Consider the following 19,844-nt stretch of genomic DNA (forward strand, 5'->3'; position numbering starts at 1 on the left):
AACATCAACATATGCCACTTTCTAAAACTCCCTAACTGTGCTGCCTCCCCCCCCATGGCCAGGGTCACCACCTAGCGCACGACACCGTGCGAGTGCCGTTGCCCTGGACAGGTGGGTAGGCCGACTCTTGGGCGCGGGCACTGGCACAGGGTCCCTCATAGTGCAATCAAGTGTCTGACGGTGGTGGTGCACACCCCCCCCGTCAGACACACCGCTGTACTATGAGGGGCCCAGTGCCAGTACCGACGCCCACGAGTGGGCCCCCCTTGCTTGGGCAGGGCCCCAGCATTTGCAATCTTTACCTCTCCCTGCTCCTCCGCTGTGTAATCTGGGCCGTCAAATCCATACTGTGCCTGACACCGTCTGAGCCTGCCTCCTGAGACATATATTTTGAATGTGTACGCTATCCATACATGTTATCCGGGGATACGGTACCCTTTCTAACCTTTGTGCAATCACGTGCAATCCATACTGGGCCTAACACCGTCTGAGCCTGCCTCCTGAGACATATATTTTGAATGTGTACGCTATCCATACATGTTATCCGGGAATACGGTACCCTTTCTAACCTTTGTGCAATCACGTGCAATCCATACTGGGCCTAACACCGTCTGAGCCTGCCTCCTGAGACATATATTTTGAATGTGTACGCTATCCATACATGTTATCCGGGGATACGGTACCCTTTCTAACCTTTGTGCAATCACGTGCAATCCATACTGGGCCTAACACCGTCTGAGCCTGCCTCCTGAGACATATATTTTGAATGTGTACGCTATCCATACATGTTATCCGGGGATACGATACCCTTTCTAACCTTTGTGCAATCACGTGCAATCCATACTGGGCCTAACACCGTCTGAGCCTGCCTCCTGAGACATATATTTTGAATGTGTACGCTATCCATACATGTTATCCGGGGATACGGTACCCTTTCTAACCTTTGTGCAATCACGTGCAATCCATACTGTGCCTGACACCGTCTGAGCCTGCCTCCTGAGACATATATTTTGAATGTGTACGCTATCCATACATGTTATCCAGGGATACGGTACCCTTTCTAACCTTTGTGCAATCACGTGCAATCCATACTGGGCCTGACACCGTCTGAGCCTGCCTCCTGAGACATATATTTTGAATGTGTACGCTATCCATACAAGTTATCCAGGGATACGGTACCCTTTCTAACCTTTGTGCAATCACGTGCAATCCATACTGGGCGTGAGAACGGCTGGCGAGCTGTTAAGCAAGCTACAGCACCTGTCCAGACAAGTACAGGGATTCCCTAGCGAGGAGACTTATTTGATTGTTTTCAATGTTGGGACAGCAATTTTTGGGGAGCACTATACTCTGGAGAATGATAGATGGGGCCCACCATACACTGGAACATTCCAAAGGTGGACATCAGACACTGGAGCAGCATTTACAGGGCCCATTATACACTAGAGCATTAGAAATGGGGCCCATTATGTTTGGAGCATTATTTGGGCCCATAAGACAGTGGAGCTTCATCCATGGGGACCAACATATACTGTAGCATTATGTGGAGCTCATCATATACTGTTTCAAACATTATATGGGACCAATGATTCTGTATGGAGAAATAGATGGGCCTCGTCATGAGATGTAAAAAGTGAGGTATTTTTCATTGTACTATACCGCTATTTATCTGCCGTATCGGAGCATGATGAGTTGTGGTATGTGTTAAAGGGGCGCTCTTTCGCCCAGGGCACATGAAAACCTGCAGCCAGCCCTCCCCCGCCACAACTTTAGCCAAATAACCCCCATTTTTCAGTGCGTAACTTGTATTATGAAGTTAATTAAGGTTGACAAGCTTAAGTAAGAAGAATTGATGCTTTTGGCATTCAAATGGGCACTGTAGGTGTGTTTCCTGTCCTCCTCTCACTGCCGACTTTTATTCCCCATTGACTTACATTGGGTTTCGTGTTTTGGGACGACCCCGACTTTTCCCTATAATCGGACGATCTTGCTCGACCCGACTTTTGGAAAAGTCGGGTTTCACGAAACGAAACGCGACCCTAAAAAACCAAAAGTCGCTCAACTCTAGTAATGACGTCAACTACCATACCACTCACATAATAAGAGGTTTTGAGAGGAAAAACATAGGAGACTCGGTACAGGTATAAAAAAAATGATATTTATTAACAACAAACATTAGGAACATTTTAAACATAACTGTTAGATGCGCAAACCCAACAAACATTTTATAACATATCATCTTGCCATGCCAGATAGCCCAATGTCAAACAAAGTAGGCAGCAAATTGGTCCCTCATGTTGGCAACTTCAACTGTTGACTGAAGAGGGTGATGCTGGTAATCTGGCAATGGGTTTGCAACTGGTTCATCCAGTTCAATGTTGGGTCGCTCCTTAGCCATTATGTAATTGTGGAGAACCACACAGGCTTTGACCACCTCATCAACTATCTCCATTTTTAGATTAATGGCTGTCCCAAGAATGCACCATTTGGAGACAAAAATCCCAAAGGAACACTTAACCGTTCTTGCTGGCCCTGGTCAGTCTGTAGTTAAAAATCCTTTTACTGTGGTTCAAGTCCCGATTGGAATATGGCTTCAGTAGGTTTTCACACATCTGAAAGGCCTCCTCCCCAACTATAACAAATGGCATCGGTGGGCCTTGAGTGTTGGAGAGGTCGTGGTAGGGGTAAATTAAAATTTTTGCCATACAAGCGTCTGCCCATATCAGAGTTTTTAAAAGTCTGGGAGTCATTGCCACGGCCAAAATCTCCAATATCCATGGCGAGAAAGTGACAGTCCGCATCTGCTATGGCCATGAGCACTACAGAAAAATATTTTTTGTAGTTAAAGTACTCCGATCCGGTTCTGGCGGGTTTGGTAATCCGTATGTGCTTTCCATCCACTGATCCCAAACAGTTGGGGAAATTACACACTCACCAGAATTTGTCTGAAATTTCCATCCACATTTCTTTGGTGGGTAGGGGCATAAATTCATCCTGGAGAATGTTCCACAAAGCCCGGCAGGTGTCCGCAACAATTCCAGAGAGGGTGGAAATTCCTAGCCGGTACTGAAAATGGAGCGATGAAAGTGTCTCTCCGGTAGCCAGGAATCTGCCAAACAGAGAAAGAAAAAAATTAAGAAGCTAAACAGATAAAGTTGAAAATAATTAATACAAGGCAGAACAATAATAATTATGACAGGCGTTTGTTTAGAATTATTACGTACCTTACTGTGACCAGGAGACGTTCCTCTGCAGGAATTGTTCTACGGAGCTGGGTGTCCTGTCTCCAGATGGCTCCTTGGACACGACCAAGCAAATTCCGGAAGGTGTCTTGATACATCCTGGTATATTCCAGAAATTTCTCCGGGTTGGCATTGAGCTCGCTGTATAAGGTGTGGTAGGCTCCACTGCTCTCCCGGACTTCCATAATGGGGTGTCTCCAATAACGCCGACGCTGTCTTCTCCATCTTTCTCTATTCCTTTGTTGCTCACAAGCAAACGCATAGGCAAGAAATAGCTTGATACTTAAATCCAGGTTGAAATAAAAGCTATCCATGCGAAGATCCATTGTGACACAGGATACAGGAGCTAAATCTGAAGATTTCAGCTGTCCCAGGGTCTTTATAAAGATATCACATAAGACACGCCCACTGTTGTCCCATTGGTGGTGTTTATCTAGTTTTTTCTCCTGTTAAATCTTCCACCATGCGCACAAAAAACGCAAACGCATTCAAACATTGCGTTTTTTTGTCAGCATGCGTAAGCAACTGCGTCGGAAAAACGCAGCGTTTGTACGCGTTTGCATGTGATATTGCGTGCGTTTTAGGTTGCTGAAGATACGCTGCAGATTCAACCGCTAATGTGAAACTAGCCTTAGAGAACAACTTTTAAGAGCATTACTCACTATTCAAAAAGCAACAGACTTCCTAGCTGACGCATCTGTGGATAGTGTTAGGTTTGTGGTTTTCAAACTCAGCAGATAGAGCACTCTGGCTTAAAAAATGGTCAGACTGCCAGTCAAAAATGAACCTGTCAGAGGGTCTATTTATTTGCCATGGTCCCTAAATGAGATCTTAGAGAAAGCGCCAGAAAGAAAAGGAATTTTCCACCCTCCCCTTCATAGAGAGAGAAAGTCCTTTTTGGGGTTTAGCAACCAGAGGAAGAAGCCAGATAGAAGACCATGATAGGGGTGTATGAGCCTGGGGAAAATAAAAAGGTCAAACTAAGAGATTTCTATTTAATAAGGACAGCACCTATAAAGGAAGACACAAACAGCAATGATGCCAAGCTTCCAGCAGGGGGAAGATTAAAAATGTTTTATCATCAATGGACTTTACTTCCCACTACCTGAGGGGTAGTGGATACTCTTTTGAGAGGTCTCGTACTAAAGCTTTCTTCTCCCCCACGCTAGATGATAGAGACTCTGGTAGAAAAAAAAAGTGTTAGAAAAAGTGGACTTACAGTTAATAAAGATACCGTGTTAGAGTGCCAGAGTCAGAAGAGGGAAAATGGCTTTACATCAATCTATTTCTAATTAGAAAACCAGATGGTCTATACAGAACCATAATCAATTTAAAAATGGAAACCCTAAGATCTATACTGAAGTTTCTGTACCCCTTTCATGGCAGTAATAAGCTTAAAAGATGCGTATTATCACATCACATCCCGACCCACCCTGACCATCAAAAATATCTGAGTCGCAGTAAAATTCCAAAGCGACCTTCTGCATCTACAATACCAGTACACAGAATATTTACCAAGATAGCAGTGGAGATGAAATCTTAATAGTGCCATATTTAGATGACTTGCTAATTGTAGTAGACTCTGAAAAGCCCTGTTCAGTAGCAGTCAGACAAGTTTTATCCATTCTGACAAGGCTATAAAACAGGGAAAAGTCAAAACTGGTATCACTTCAAGTTCAGGCATCAGATTGGACGCTATACACCATTCCTATCAGAGAAAATTTCAAGAGATCAGACTATACAATCATGGTATGTTATGTTTTTGTATATTGTTGACTATTTTGCCCCTTTATGGTGAACTCTCATATATTCGATGTTCTTCTGTTTATGCAATGATCTTCGTGATTTTACTTTTTTAAGTTACTGTTCATACACTCTGGTAGTTTTTTTAAGCATTGTGTGCTGTTTTCCATGTGGGTTAACATCTTCACAGGTGCCATTAATTTGATGTTTCCTCCTATCTCTCTGACCGCTCCTTTACTGTATCTTTTGCTGGTTTCTCTTCCTCTCATCTTCCTCTTACTGTTGGGGTTCCTCAAGGATCAGTCCTAGGCCCACTCCTCTTCTCTTTGTACAGTGGCCCTATTGGTCAAACAATCAGTAGATTTGGTTTCCAGTACCATCTCTATGCAGATGACACCCAGTTATACGCTTCTTCTCCTGACATCACGCCTGCCTTTCTAGAAAACACCAGCGATTGTCTAAACGCTGTGTCTAACATCATGTCCTCACTATATCTGAAACTGAACCTGTCAAAGACTGAACTCCTTGTGTTTCCTCCCTCTACTAATGTACCTATACCCGACATTGCCATTTCTGTGTGTGGTTCCACTATTACTCCCCAGCAACATGCCCGCTGTCTTGGGGTCATACTTGACCCTGAGCTTTCCTTTGCCCCCACATCCGATCACTGGCTCGCTCTTGTTATCTGCACATCAAAAACATTTCTAGAATTCGACCTTTTCTTACTTTTAACTCCACAAAAACTCTTACTGTTTCTCTTATTCATTCTCGTCTCGACTATTGTAACTCTCTTCTAATTGGTCTCCCTCTTACCAAACTCTCCCCTCTCCAATCTGTCTTGAATGCTGCAACCAGGATCATATTCCTCGCCAATAGTTACACCGATGCCTCTACCTTGTGCCAGTCATTACACTGGCTACCCATCCACTCCAGAATCCAGTACAAACTTATTACCCTCACCCACAAAGCTCTCCATGGCTCAGCACCACCCTATATCTCTTCCCTTGTTTCAGTATACCACCGTACCCGCGCCCTCCGTTCTGCTGATGAACTGAGGCTGGTATCCTCAATAATCAGAACGTCCCACTCCTGTCTCCAAGACTATACACGTGCTGCGCCAGTTCTTTGGAATGCACTTCCCAGGTCAATACGATTAGTCCCCAATCCCTACATTTTTAAGCGTGCCCTGAAATCGCATTTATTCAGACTCACCTACCGTCTCAACACAGTAACCTAATCTATCCCTGTGTGGCACAGTCAAACGTTTTACCATAACCAGGTTCCCCGCATCATGTTCCCACATGCTTCATGCATCTATCAGCCCTCTGTGTCTGTACTGTTACACACTTAACATTATGGCTGGTCCATACAATCAGGGCAATTGTTACCACCCACCTTTTGTGTCTACCTTTTTTCCTCATAGATTGTAAGCTTGCGAGCAGGGCCCTCATTCCTCTTGGTATCTGTTATGATCTATGTGATTATTCTTATGCTGTAATGTCTACCGTCTGTACAAGTCCCCTCTGAAATGTAATGTGCTACGGTATATGTCGGCACTATAGAAATAAAATTTATTATTATTTATTATTATTATAACATTTTGGATCACATTTATCCTGTACTCTACACTGAGCACTTACATCAGAGTTTCCATCTAAGGCCGGCTTCACACTAGCGAGAAATACGGATGAGTTCTATGCGCAAAAAAATCACATTGCACTCGTCCCAATGTTAATCTATGGGACAGCTCCCATCAGCCGATTTTTTTTTTTTCTCGGCCGTATTATACGTGCTGAGAAAATCGCAGCATTCTCCAATTGTCACCGTATTACGCCCGTAAAATGCCAATGCAAGTCAATGGGGGCGAGAAAAATACGGATTACACATGGACCACACGTGTGACTTGCGAGAAATATGCAAGATTTCTACTGGTGACAGGAAATGAATTCCTCCATTATCAGGAAGCTTTGACATGCTAATTAGCTTATAAAGCGCTCCAGACATCCCGGAAGAACGCCTCCATGGAGTCCACCATCATGTCTACCTACATAAAGATAGAAATGCTGATCGTTCTGGTCCCAGAGAGGCCAGAACTGTGGGATCAGAGGGACGCCCATTATGCAGACCGGGCCCGAAAAGAGGCAGCATGGAGGAGGATATGTGTCCAGATGTTTCATGATTATGAGGACAGACCACGTGAGAACCAGCAACAAATTAGTAAGTTCTATCCTTTATTAACTAATATTAATGAGCAAACTAACATGTTTTACCATTCGACCATAAAATCCTAATATGAGTTGTTTTTTGACCATTCTGTGTAATATATCTGATGTTAAAATGATACCTTACCAGGCCACATGACACTGTAAAATATCTGTGAAAGTGTTCATAAATCTTTGCAATGTTCTAAATAATTATTGTGTTACATTGCAGTGGAAGATGTAATGAGACGCTGGCGCAGCAATCGAGACCAATACAGATGGGAATGTCAGCAGCAGGCAAGGAGTGGAGATGCAGAATCGACAAAGCGGAAATATATTATGACCGCCTTTCTTTTCTGGCTCCCATTCTGGATCTCAGACCGCAAGTACATACATCACACTACATTTCACATTTGCTGTTTAGGGTCATATCTACATTTTTTTTTTTTCCCAAAAAAATAACCGTACTCAATCCAACCTCACTGAGAGGGAGACAGGGCCTGATTCGGAAGCCATTATTGACCCAGTCGGGGGAGGTGAAGAGGTGGCTGGACCATCTTCTGAACCTTCCACTTGCATCCCACAACCAGCACCAGCAGTGGCATCATGCAGCCTGGAGGAACAGCAACAGGAGGACCAGGGAAACAGCAGCAGCCTTACTGTTCCTCTTGAGACCTCACCCCAGCCTGCCGTCATACCCCACTTTGGCCGACGAAGAAAAGACATGCCTGTCTCTGACACAAGGAGGCATGTCGATAAAAAAGGCAAATGCAATTCTAGGATGTATTCACAGAAGCATACAGTCTAGATCACGTGAAGTAATTATTTCCCTCTATTCCTCTTTGGTCAGACCTCATCTGGAATATTGTGTCCAATTTTGGGCACCACATTTTAAAAAAGACATCAACAAACTGGAGCAAGTTCAGAAAAGAGCGACCAGAATGGTGACCGGTCTGCAAACCCTGTCTTATGAGGAAAGGTTGCAGGATTTGGGAATGTTTAGTTTGCAAAAGAGAAGACTGAGAGGAGACTTAATAGCTGTCTACAAATATCTAAAGGGCTGTCACATTGTAGAAGGATCAACTTTATTCTCATTTGCACAAGGAAAGACTAGAAGCAATGGGATGAAGCTGAATGGGAGGAGACACAGATTAGATATTAGAAAAAACTTTTTGACAGTTAGAGTGATCAATGAGTGGAACAGGCTGCCACGAGAAGTGGTGAGTTCTCCTTCAATGGAAGTCTTCAAACAGAGGCTGGACAGACATCTAACTGGGATGATTTAGCGAATCCTGCTTTGAGCAGGGGGTTGGACCAGATGGCCCAGGAGGTCCCTTCCAACTCTACGATTCTATGATTCTATGATATAGAGGTGTTAAATTATTTGTCCAGGGCTGCCAACGATGATGGTGAGGAAGCCTATGCCCATAGCCTGGCCCCGTACCTCCGTCCACTACCCTGGGAGGTCAGACTGCGTGTGTGAGGCTCAATTCAAATCCTGATTGATGCCTGCACACCCCCCAATAACCCATGTCAAGTTTTTAAGTATTTGGAGTGCTGGCAGCTGTCACCCAATAGCCAGCTCAGAATGTCCACAATACCAGAAGTGCAGGCTCAATCAGGATCTGAGCCACCTCCTCCACTGGTGCCTACACCACATCCCAATCCACCACCAACCCAACATTGGCCTACAAAGGCAAAAATGGCAGCCTACAATCCACCTGCCAATATGGCCACTTGATCAGACCCAGTGTTGGAGGCTGGTCTCACCCTGGGTTTGTCGACATGGCCATATTGGGGGGTATGAAACACGTGGATACCAAAATCCACAGGAGTATCCACTCCAATATCCCTCATCCCACTACTATCCTCAGCACCAGCATCCTGGCCACATCACCCATCCTGGGCCAGAATATGTCCCCACACAGGGTGAGGTCCAAGTTGCGCCTCAAACCAAGCAACAATCTGAAGCTGGTCTTCCGCCATCCCCACCACCAACATACAAGAATTTATAATTTTTTCTTGGTTTGAATTTTGCTAACGCAAAGTTCTGTATTTGTTAATAATTTTGTTTTTCAAAATGGGACACATATTTCTTGCCCAAATTTGTATGGGCACAAAAGCCATATGAAAAAATATGGTTTCTACATTTCCATAGTTAAATTTTTTTGCATTAAAAAAAGTTAATACCATATGATTTTTGTGTGTTTGCTAATTTCGAAATTGGTCATCTTAATATTTCCACATTTGCAACAATGTAAGGGAAACCCCACACAAAATTCAAGACCACACAGGCTTTTAATTTCAAAAAATGAATGTTAATTACAACATAGATATAGTATTCTCTTGCCATGGAGTAGCTCCCTGAGGTGAAACAAAATAATTAGTGAAGACATCATGTACATTGAGTCCAGAGGGCGGACGACGAGGAGGTATTACATGTGGAATAGGCATCTCCACATTTCCAAACACAACTTTAGCACCATCAGATGAGGAGCAATCCTATTCGGGTGAAGTTGTGTAGGATCACACATGCTTTAATTACCTCATTAATGTTAGTTTCACTCAGCTGAATGGCTGACTGGAGGACACGCCATTTGGCACAAAGAATGCCAAAGGTGCACTCCACCATTCGTCGTGCGCGGGATAGGCACAAGTTAAAGATTCTGCGCCGGTGGTCCAGGTTTCTATGGGGATAGGGCCTCATTACATGACGGGTCAATTGAAAGGCCTCATCTGGAACAAGGACATAAGGCACAGGTTCCGTATTGGAGCCTGGAAGCTGATGTGGTGGTGGTAGGTCCAACTGATTATTGCGCAGCCGCCGACCCATAATGGAAGTATTGAAGACTCTAGAGTCTCCAGTTCTTCCATAGGCCCCAATATTTACAATTATAAACCTGTGGTGACTGTCGACCAGGGCCAACAGCACTACAGAAAAATATTGTTTATAATTATAGAATTGGGACCCTGAGTTTGGCGGCTTCCACACACGGATGTGCTTCCCATCCAGGGCTCCAATACAATTTGGAAACTGGCAGGTCTCCTCAAATCCACGGGCAATCCGCAACCAGTCTTCCATCTTTGACTCAGGCATGACCACTTGAAGTCGTGACCATATTTCGGAGCAGGTAGAAAGGACTATGCCTGATACTGTGTATTTCCCGATTAAAAATTCATGATGTAGTGCCGCATATGAAAGACCAGTTGTGAGGAAGCTAAAAGAAAAAAAAAATTAGCTAACATTTTCAGGGTTAAAACAAAATCACATTACTCAAAGTTACAGTGTCTACCTAGCAAGCCATGCCATAACAACATTAAAATAATTCCAATGGCTATGTGATTTTAAAACCAAATAAATATTAGGATTAATAAGAGTTGTGATTTTTGACTTTAATTATAACAACCTATTTTAAATTTTGTAAATAAATATCTAATACATTTATAAACATCAACAGAGTAGGAGGAGAAATACATACCGTAACATAAGGATAAGGCGCTCTTCAGCAGAAATACATTTGTGCATCCTGGTGTCCTGAAAGGTGATCCCAGAGCGCATGGTCTCCAACAAAATATCAAAGGTGGCAAGGCTCATGCGACAATATTGGTAAAACTAGTCGGGATGGGTCTGCAGAGATGCATAGAGATGGTGGAAATGGCCTTTAGTGAGGCATTGCCTCAAAAGTGGATGAACCCACATTTGTCTCCTCCTCCTCGGATCCACAATCACTGAGTATGGCTGGCCAAAGCGGCGTGACAAAACCCAGTTGTAAAGCACCTGCTCAGTTGGGTTGAAACGAAGTCTGTCTGACATTTTTCACACAAACCACAAATACACCAACACAAGCATGGAACCAAAATGGCCAGATTGGAGGCTTCGACCTGTTGTAGAGGCAATAAATAGGGTTCGTGATTATGATTTAAATTATTTTCAGGCCTCAAAACCATTAAATGTCCATATTGCAAGGTTGCAAGAAAAAAACTCTATATGATGCCATATGGATGCTTACATGCGCAAAAAATCGCATCCTCGCATTGCCAACGGATGACATATGGATCATTGTTTAGGGAACATTTCTGCGTATTACGTCCGTAAAAAAAAGGTCCATATTTTTATACGTTGTATGTAACTCCGGCCTCAATCTGTGAGTGACGTGATTCAGATGAAACCCCTGAGGAATGCATTCACTATTTTGAGACAGCAGAGTTACTCTGGATGCTGTCTGGCCTTTGTTCAGCTGAGTCCTTCTTTTCAGAAGTACACAAAACTGTGGCGGACCGCGCTTTTATGCACACCTAAAAAGACAGATACCACCGGATCATAGGCCAGACTGTGTCCTCAGTGCCTCCATCTGCCTAATTATAGGGAATCTTTTGCCAGGGGTTCCTTCAGATTCATATATTTCAGAGATTTATATGGAAACCCAGGTGTAACCACTCAGTGCAGACCACAGGATAAAAGTGAGCCGAGACTTACTGCGATCTTTGGGAGGCAGAATGAACAAATCAAGAGCAGGTGAAAAAATGGTTGTATTTATTTTTCATGCTGTTCCTCATGCGGTATAAGTGATTAGACAACTTTATTCTTCATCGGTGCAATTACAGCGATACCAGGTTTATATGGGGTTTTTATGTTTGACTGCTGTCACACACTAAAAGACGCTTTTTATTGCAAAATTTAGTTTTTGCATCACCATATTTTTAGCTATAATTTTCCCATGTTTTCGCCAACAGTCATGTGAGGGCTTGTTTTTTTGGCGGACATGTTGACGGTTTATTAGTACCACTTTCGGTCACATTAAATTTTTTTATTACTTTCTATTCTGATTTTTGTGGAGACAGAATGAACAAAAACCAGCAATTCAGGAATTTTTTTTTTCATGTAATTAGCCATGTAAAATTGACAAGGCAGCTTCAATCTTCGGGTCCGTACAATGACAGCGATACCACATTTGTATAGTTTTTTGCGTGTTTTGGTGCTTTTACACTATAAAAACCTTTATAGAAAAAATTATTTTTGTATCGCTTTATTCTGAGAGCCATAAGTTTTTATTATTTTTCTGTTGCTGGAGCTGTGTGGTGGCTTGTTTTTTACGGAACAAGATCACGTTTTCAGCTATATCATTTTTACTTATATTTGTCTTTTTGATCACGTTTTATTCCACTTTTTTCCATCAGCTTGATGATAAAGCATAACTTGCTACATTTCTTTTTTTATTTTTTACGACGTTCACTGAAGAGGTTAACTAGTGACACCTTTTATAGAACGTGTTTTTTCGGGATGCAGCATTACCAAATGTGTACTTTTTTTGTTTGTTTTTGTTACATAAAAATGTGTATTTTAGTGTAATTTTTTTTACATTTTTTTTTACTCTTTATTTACTTTTTTACTTGGTCCCTTTATGGTACTTTCACGTTTTTTTCTTTGATTGCAGGTTTAGTACATTACAATGCACCAGCATTGCAGTGCATTATACCTATACTGAAAGCTTCTGAGTAGGGATGAGCGAGTACTGTAGTATTCGGACTCACTGTACTTGTTATGAGTACCTCCTAATACTCGGGTACTCGTAACGAGTACCAAATCTAATGTAAGTCTATGGGAAATGTGATTAATGGGCAGGGACTGTGATGGACTGGGCGGGGACTGTGCGAAGACTGTTATGTGGGACTGTGCTGGCCTGTGCCAGGCTATGCGGGACTGTGCTGGCCCGTGCGGAGACTGTGCCAGGCTATGCGGGACTGTGCTGGCCTGTGCGAAGACTGTGCCTTGCTGTGCGGGACTGTGCAGGGCTTTGCAGGTACTGTGTGGGGCTGTGCTGGGCTGTGTGGGAATGTGGTGGGCCGTGCTAGGCTGTGCGGGGACTGTGCTGTGCGGGGACTGTGTGGTCTGTTGCGAATATTGCGATGCGAGTAGTGAAATAGTCTCGAGGATTCGAGTACCGCGAGTACCGCATTACTCGCCGAGTACCGAATCCTCACGAGTATGCTCGCTCATCCCTACTTCTGAGACCATGCTCACTGAATGGTTTTAGAATCTTTCAGTATAGGTATAATGCTTTCCATAGTTTGGTGACCCCGAGTCACCATGGAAACTATAAGGCCCCTGCAATGGTATCTCTGGGGTGCCGATCTGAAGGCAGAGCAAGCTCCTGTCCCTCTGCCTACCTCTAGAATGTTGCGATCGTGCTCGATCACAGATTTTAGGGGGTTAACAGCCAGGGGCGGCGCTGACACAGCTCCTGGATGTTTAGTGCAGGAGGTCAGCCACTGGTAGTACCAGCTTCTGCATTGATCGGTCAGTCAGATTGACAGTTGTCAGAACTGAACTGTCACTTCGTGTTTACATGCAGTGACAGTTCAAAGTCATGAGGAACATAGCACATCATGGTGCGGGAAATGCGTTAATGACTGTATATAATGCTCAAAAAATATCAGTACACAGCCCAAATAGAGAGCTAAACCACTATACAAGGCTAATATAATATAAAAATGCAGAGCACAATAATATAACATATAGTACTTAGATAATATGTACCAAAAAAAAAATCCATATTGAGTGGCAAATATCACCAGCCAAATAATACCAGCATACAGTGGCCAAGAATGCCAAATATCAACATACAGAGTCTAAATACCAATATATACACACGGTCAAAATTGTTGGTACCCCTTGTTTAATGACAGAAAACCCCACAATGGTCACAGAAATAACTTGAATCTGAAAAAAGTAATAAATCAAAAATCTATGAAAATGAACAAATGAAAGTCAGACATTGCTTTTCAATCATGCTTCCACAGAATTTTTAAAAAAATAAAATTCCTGAAATGCGGCTGGACAGAAATGATGGTAACCCTGAAAATAATGTGACAAAGGGACATGTTAAATCAAGGTGTGTCCACTAATTAGCATCACAGGTGTCTACAATCTTGGAATCAGTGAGTGCGCCAGTATATAGGACTACAGATACTCACTGTGCTGTTTGGTGACATGATGTGTATGACACTCAACATGGACCAGAGGAAGCAAAGGAAAGAGTTGTCTTAGGAGATTGGAAAGAAAATTATAGAGAAACATGTTAAAGGTAAAAGTTATAAGACCATCTCGAAGCAGCTTGATGTTCCTGTGACTACAGTTGCACATATTATTCAGAAATTTAAGCTCCATGGGACAGTAGACAACCTACCTGGACGTGGCCGCAAGAGGAAAATTGATGACAAATCAAAGAGACGGATAATACGAATGGCAACAAAAGAGCCCAGAAAAACTCCTAAACAGATTAAAGGTGAACTTCAAGCTCAAGGAACATCAGTGTCAGACCATACCATCCATCATTGTATGAGCCAAAGTGGACTTCATGGGAGACGGCCAAGGAGGACACCATTGTTGAAAAAAATCATAAAAAAAACAGACTGGAATTTGCCAAACTACATGTTGACAAGCCACAAAGCTTCTGGGAGAATGTCCTATGGACAGTTGAGACAAAAATGGAACTTTTTGGCAAGGCACATGCGCTCTATGTTCAGATGAAAAAATGATGCATATCAAGAAAAGAACACTGTCCCTACTGTGAAACATGGAGGAGGCTCTGTTATGTTCTGGGGCTGCTTTGCTGCATCTGGCACAGGGTGTCTAGAATCTATGCAGGGTACAATGAAATCTCAAGACTATCAAGGGATTCTAGAGAGAAATGTGCTGCCCAGTGTCAGAAAGCTTGGTCTTAGTTGCAGGTCATGGGTCTTGCCACAGGATAATGACCCAAAACACAGCTAAAAACACCCAAGAATGGCTAAGTGGAAAACATTGGACTATTCTGAAGTGGCCTTCTATGAGCCCTAACCTATATCCTATTGAGCATCTTTGGAAAGCGCTGAAACATGCCGTCTGGAAAAGGCAACCTTCTAACACGAGACAACTGGAGCAGTTTGCTCTTGAGGATTGGGCCAAAATACTTGTCGAGAGGTGCAGAAGTCTCACTGACAGTTACAGAAGTCGTTTGATTGCAGTGATTGCCTCAAAACGTTGTGCAAAAAAATAATAAGTTAAGAGTACCATCATTTCTGTCCTGGCCTATTTCATGTGTTTTTTTATTTTTTTTAAATTCTGTGGAAGCATGGTTGAAAAGCAATGTTTGACTTTCATTTGTTCACTTTCATAGATTTTTGATTTATTATTACTTTTGTTAGATTCAAGTTATTTCTGTGTCCATTGTGGGTTTTTCTGTCATTAAAAGAGGGGTGCCAACAATTTTGACCATGTGTGTAGTACTCAAATAATACCAACCAAGCACAACTGACCTACGGTGTCCATATAATACAAACCTAATACTGATATTCAGTGCTCAAATACTAACCAAACACCAACATGTAGTGTCCAAATACCAAAACATACCACTATACAGTGCCTAAATACCAACCACATATCAATATACAGTACCCAAATATTACAAACCAATTAATTCTTATGTAAAGTGTCTCTATAATACCAACAAAACAAATGCAAATATGGAATGTCCAAATAATACCAATTTACAGTGCCCAAGCATTCCAATGTTCAGTGCCTACATAATACCAGCAAAATAATAACAACCATATTATACCAATATACAATACCTGTCATGTCGGACGCTGTTCACACCACAGCGTCCGGCAGGCAGCGGTAGTTCCATCTCCGTCCACTATAGCCTCAGTGGCGCCGGCTTGATTTTACTCAGGTTATCTGGGGTTAATCTAGCTGGAAATCAGGTGGGATGTTTGGTCACGCCCACGGTCTTTAAATAGTCGTGCTGGCCTGTGGGCGTCGCCGATTATAGCTTGTGTTTTGTGCCAAGTGGTTCCGGTCTGGAGTGGAGGTGTTGGAGAGAGAAATTCATAGCTGGTGTCGTATGATCCGTTGTTACCTTTTCGTCTTCCTATATTTGTGCTTTGTTTTGCCCTGTTCACATTATAGTATTGTCCTGCGTGGTTGCGGCGCGGTGTGGTTTGAGTTCTCCCTGTCTGTCATTACTGTGTGGGTTTTGGTGGTTTGACAACTCACTGGGTGGAGGGTGGAGGGTTCAACTTAGGGCTGAGCAGGAGATAAGGAGAGGCTGGAGGCTCAGGCATTTGCACCTTTAGCAAAAACCCTGGGTTGAGGGTCAGACAGGGTTTTCCCTAGTTTGAGGGACTCCGCAGGGGCCCGGGTTTTGTCAGCCTCCTTCGACCTAAGCCTCGCATAACATTATAATCGGCCCAACATTTTTCCATGGATTCCATGACTTCCATAAACCGCCAGTTGGCGGCGCTGTCCGTACAGGTCACAGAGTTGAAGGGGGCAGTTCAGCAGCAGGGCCTGGTTGTAGCTAATGTGCAGGCGGCTTCTGCTGGTGCAGGTGCAGAGCCTAAGATTCCGCTGCCTGAACGATTTTCTGGGGAACGCAGCAAATTTGTCATCTTTCGGGAGGCCTGCAAGTTATACTTTCGCATGCGCCCGGTCTCCTCAGGTAATGAGGCTCAGCGGGTGGGTCTGGTGTTATCATTACTGAGTGGGGACCCCCAAGCATGGGCGTTTTCCTTACCAGCCGACTCTGCTACATTTCATTCGGTTGAGAATGTTTTTTCAGCACTCGGGCTCATTTATGATGACCCCGACAGATTGGCTTTAGCAGAATCTAAGATCCGCGCCCTCCGTCAGGGGGAACGTATGGCGGAAGACTATTGTTCAGAATTTCGCCGTTGGGCAGTAGGCACACAGTGGAACGACCCAGCGCTGCGGAGTCAGTTTATTCATGGGGTCTCAGAAAGAGTTAAACAGGCCCTCCTGATGTATGAGACTCCTGCTTCGTTAGAATCTGCCATGAGTTTGGTTATCCGTATTGATCGCCGTTTGCGTCAAGGGGCGCAGGAGACGCTGCCTCTGGGGCAAAGCAGGGGTGCCAGTGTGGTTGCTGCAGATGAGCCCACGGAACCTATGCAAATCGCTGGGGTATCACATGTGCAGCGTCGCGTTCCTGGGTTCAGGAAGCATGGAGCATGTTTTTACTGTGGTAAAAGAGATCATTATGTAAATGCTTGTCCTGTGCTACCAAAGAAAGTCGCACCGGCGGAAAACTGGTAAGCTCAGAGGGTATGGAGGAGGCCCAACTGAGCGTATGCATATCCTCCATGATGGTATCTCAATGTATGCTCCCTGCCAGGGTTATTATTGCGGGCAGAGAGCTACCAATATCAGTGTTTGTGGATAGCGGTTCAGCCACCAATCTCATGGATGAGGAGTTTGCACGCATGGCAGGTTTCAAGATCGAAAAACTCCCTCATCCTATTCGCGTGGTTACCATTAATGCCGCTCCCCTCCCACAGGGGGAGATTACTGAGTTTGTAGCTGAGGTTAAATTCCACATTGGGGTCCTACATTCTGAGTGGGTTACATGTAAGGTACTCAATAATCTCCCAGCACAAATAGTCCTGGGTTTCCCATGGTTGTCTAACCACAACCCGGTGATTGACTGGAGAACCCAGGACATAGTCCAGTGGAGCAGTTTCTGCCAGGAAAATTGCTTGGCCACATGTTTGTCCGCCGTGAAGTCCAGCCTTCCGGAGGCATTGCTGGATTTTGCGGACGTATTCTCTGAGAGGGGTTGCTCAGAACTACCTCCACATCGAGCCTATGACTGTCAAATTAGGTTAAAACCCGGGGCTAAATTGCCTAAGGCGAGGATGTTTAGTATTTCTGGTCCGGAGAGACAAGCTCTTAAGGACTACATTGCGGAGAGTTTAAGTAAAGGGCACATCCGGCCTTCATCCTCACCTGTAGCAGCGGGGTTTTTCTTTATTAAGAAGAAAGATGGGGGGTTACGCCCGTGTCTGGATTTCCGGGAGTTAAACCAGATTACGGTCCGTGATCCCTACCCGATGCCTCTGATCCCTGATTTGTTCAACCAGGTGGCTGGTGCGAAGTGGTTTTCCAAACTTGACCTCAGGGGGGCATATAACCTCATAAGGGTCCGTCAGGGGAATGAATGGAAGACGGCATTTAATACCCCTGAGGGTCATTTTGAAAGCCTAGTTATGCCATTTGGGTTGACAACTGCGCCTGCTGTGTTCCAACATTTCATAAATGATGTATTTGCTCATTTGCTGGGGAAATTTGTGATTGTGTACCTGGATGATATCCTTATTTATTCGAGCGACCAGGACACTCATTTAGAGCATGTCAGGCAGGTGTTACAGCTGCTCCGTGAGAATAAGCTCTATGCTAAGCTTGAAAAATGCGTGTTTTTTGTTCAAGAGTTGCCTTTTTTGGGATATATTGTGTCCGCCGCAGGGTTTAAAATGGATGCCGCGAAGGTGCAAGCGGTGCTGCGATGGGAACGGCCTGGTAATCTAAAGGCGCTCCAGCGGTTCCTTGGGTTTGCCAACTATTATAGGAAGTTTATTAAGAATTTCTCTACTATAGCCAAACCGCTCACGGACATGACGAAAAAAGGTACCAATCTCGCTATCTGGTCTGAGGATGCGGTGCGTGCATTTGAGCTTCTGAAGAACCGTTTTTCTTCAGCCCCCATTCTGGTGCAACCGGACGTATCTAAACCTTTTACGGTGGAGGTCGATGTGTCTGAGGTGGGAGTGGGGGCAGTACTGTCACAGGGCTCGTCCTTGAGCAATTTGCGTCCATGCACCTACTTCTCCAAGAAGCTGTCGCCGGCCGAACGGAATTACGACATCGGCAACAGGGAGTTGTTGGCCATCAAATTGGCTTTTGAGGAATGGCGACACTTCTTGGAGGGGGCGGACCACCAGGTCACAGTCATCACCGACCATAAAAACCTGCTCTATCTGGAGTCGGCCAAGCGTCTGTCTCCCAGGCAGGCTCGCTGGGCATTGTTTTTTACACGTTTTAACTTTCTGGTGACTTACCGTCCTGGGGCGAAAAACACCAAGGCGGATGCCTTGTCCAGGTGTTTTCCGGGGGGAGAACCTCGGGAAGAGCCGGTACCCATCCTCCAGGAAGGTGTAGTGGTTTCGGCTCTCACGACTGAGGTAGAGGCGGAGATTGCCGAGGCCCAGGAGGAGGTACCACCAGGACTTCCCGCTAATAAGTCGTTCGTACCCCTTCATCTTCGTCTTAAAGTGTTGGGGGAACACCACGACTCGGTCCTGGCCGGTCATCCAGGGGTTAGGGGCACCTTGGAACTGGTATCGCGCCGCTTCTGGTGGCCAAAAATCCGGCAGGATGTGGTTTCCTACGTGACAGCTTGCATCACGTGCGCCAGGGCCAAGTCGCCCAGAACCCGTCCTGCTGGCACTCTACAGCCTCTGGGGATACCTAGTAGGCCATGGACAGAAATCTCCATGGACTTTATCACAGACTTGCCTGCCTCGGCGGGGAACACGGTCATCCTGGTGGTGGTTGATCGATTTTCGAAGATGGCGCATTTTGTGTCGTTGCCTTCCTTGCCCAACGCGAAGACGTTGGCTCAGGTCTTTGTGCAGGAGGTGGTCAGACTGCACGGAGTTCCGTCGGACATAGTGTCTGATAGGGGTACCCAGTTTGTGGCGAAGTTTTGGAAAGCTTTTTGCTCACGATTGGGGATCAAGTTGTCTCATTCGTCGGCGTTTCATCAGCAGTCAAATGGTCAAACTGAGCGCATGAACCAAAATCTGGAGCAGTATTTGCGAT

At 44.5% G+C, this 19,844-nt stretch overlaps 1 pseudogene; it reads right to left on the reverse strand.

Moving 5' to 3' along the window:
- Positions 1 to 2,225: 2,225 nt before the first annotated feature.
- Positions 2,226 to 3,568, reverse strand: LOC141074562 (uncharacterized; annotated as a pseudogene).
- Between the last annotated feature and the right edge of the window lie 16,276 nt (positions 3,569 to 19,844).

This window comes from Dendrobates tinctorius, unplaced genomic scaffold, assembly GCF_039654945.1.
Source record: "Dendrobates tinctorius isolate UK_male_01 unplaced genomic scaffold, ASM3965494v1 ptg000015l, whole genome shotgun sequence".
Lineage (NCBI taxonomy): Eukaryota > Metazoa > Chordata > Amphibia > Anura > Dendrobatidae > Dendrobates > Dendrobates tinctorius.